The following is a 2500-nucleotide window of genomic DNA, read 5'->3' on the forward strand; positions in this document are numbered from 1 at the left end:
GGTAAAAAAAAGGACTAATCAGTTATTTCTTTCATCACCCCAAACAGGCCAATATTAGCGCTAATGGTACGTAAATGTAACTCGTTGTTTAAAGAACTATTCAGAGTTCCTAGAGCTCCTTGTAAAGCTTGTTGGAAAACCCGTTGTCGGACTTGATGAATCGCTCTTTGTTGTTCAAAATGAATGGTTTCGTTTTTGTAATTTTCTAATTGTTCCAAAATCTTATAAGTTGAATTAATCAAATTCAATTTGTCTCGTTCTATCTCAGAGTATCCATTCACTCGAAACCGATCTGCCTCCATTTCCACTTTCCGTAAGCGGGCCCGGGCTTTTTCCAGCTGTTCAATAGCCCCCCCGCGTAGTTCTTCTGAATTTCGAATAGTATTCAAGATCCTCTCTTTTCGATTATCTAATAAATCACTTAATGAAAGTAGATTATCTTTACATTCATTTTTTTTTTTTATTTCAAAAATTCCATGATCCCTTCCCGAACCAAACATGAATATTTCGATTCATTTGGCTCTCACGCTCAATTATTTCTTATTTATTGGGACTTAATTCCCATATCTTTTTTTTTTTTCTAATGTAATGAGCTTACCCTCTCCCTCTCTTCTCTATTCATATTCCAAAATATCGAAACTGATCACTAATCCAAGACCAGAATATTCGGAGGATTCTTCTGACCAAAATAGAAAATATATCAAAAAACTAAACTAAAAAGTATAATAAATAAATAATAAATAAAAAATTTACATATAATTAATTTATAATAATTTATAATTGTATAATTGTACTTAGAATTGTATAATGTATAATTGTAATTTGTCAGCAAAGTTGTTTCTTTTTTTTTTTTCTTCAAATTCAAAGAATTCTTCTCACTTTATACATAGGTCATCGATTCAGCATTGGAAAAAGGGGCTCGAATCGTTTTATCGACATGAGTGTTTTATATCGAAAAAACATTTTCCACTATTTGAAAATATTTCTGTATTTATTAACATAGTAGTAGAAAGAGTACCCTGCTGCATCTGAACTTCAAACAGTTTGGCCTTAACCATGTTAATGGTCCCGGATTATTGGTTAATAGAGAATCAAAGTCGATGTACCAATGAATGACGAAATGCTATGGTTCTTAAATATGATTTTGAAATTTATTCAGAAGTAATTCGCGGGATCATGCACTCTTTTCTTTCCTAGTTATAATGAAAAAAAGTGCAACTGGGTGAATCCAGCCTATTCTTGAAATAAACAACTCGCACACACTCCCTTTCCAAAAAAGATCAATACACCAAGGACTACACTTAGATTTATTGGATTTGTTGCTAAAATATCGGTATTAAATCCGAAACTCCCGGCGGATGGCCAGTGACCCAAGGAAAGGAAAGAATCGGTTACATTTTTCATATGATCTCCTATTTTATTTTAGATAGACTAAAAAAAAAAAAAAAGAACTCGGTTCTTTTTTTTGTATTATATCACTTTGACTCCTTTTCTATTTATTCTATTCTATCATATTTAGATTATTCTAATTATTCTAATTCTATGTATTTCTTTTTTTTTTTTAATAAATTATTAATTTATTATTAATATTAATTAATTTATTATTATTAAATTATTCATTATTATAAATTTTTATTTACCTACGTCTAAACGGAGTCAAAAATAGATTCTATTTAGCTAGAAATGTATTTTTTTTTTTCAGTTGAAAATTCCCAATAATAATGATACTTATTAGAATTAGGGGGGGGCGGGTTTCATGTCAATGGCAAAATACCTCATTTGTTGCAACACTCCTTTAAACAATAAAAAAGGTTTCTCTTGAACTAAGAAGGGGAAGGAAGAAAGCGAGTCAGTGTGATAATTCCTCATCCTCAAATTAATCCTTCCCATGGATTATTGTCCCAACAAATAAGTAATTGTAGGGGTGAAATCTTGATATAATTCGAAAAAGCGAGGAGTAAGTCCCAAGCCATAAAATAAGAAAAAAAAAATACACAATTCTCATGTTTATAGGATTAAACAAAGGGATTCGCAAATAAAAGTGCCAATGCTACAACCAGCCCATAAATTGTTAAAGCTTCCATAAAAGCCAAACTAAGCAATAAAGTACCTCGTATTTTTCCCTCTGCCTCGGGTTGTCTCGCGATACCTTCTACAGCTTGGCCCGCAGCAGTACCTTGACCAACTCCAGGTCCAATAGAAGCAAGCCCGACAGCCAACCCAGCAGCAATAACGGAAGCGGCAGAAACCAGTGGATTCATGATAAGTTCCTCGCACCAAAATAAAGAAATGGTTAATGATACAATCATCCAATGAATTTTTACTTAATTATATTATTCCATCACTAAGATTCAACCTGCCCAAGTAACTAAGAACTCCGAATGGAAGTGAGAATATTATTGAACCGTCAGAACTATTTCGATATCTTTTTTTTAGTTCCTATCCACTGGATTTTTTTGAATCCGCGCATACTTTGTTCTTCCATTTCTTTTTTTCTAAC

Source organism: Durio zibethinus, unplaced genomic scaffold (genome assembly GCF_047325235.1).
Source record: "Durio zibethinus cultivar Kanyao isolate XHJ-2024 unplaced genomic scaffold, ASM4732523v1 HiC_scaffold_43, whole genome shotgun sequence".
Taxonomy (NCBI): Eukaryota; Viridiplantae; Streptophyta; class Magnoliopsida; order Malvales; family Malvaceae; genus Durio; species Durio zibethinus.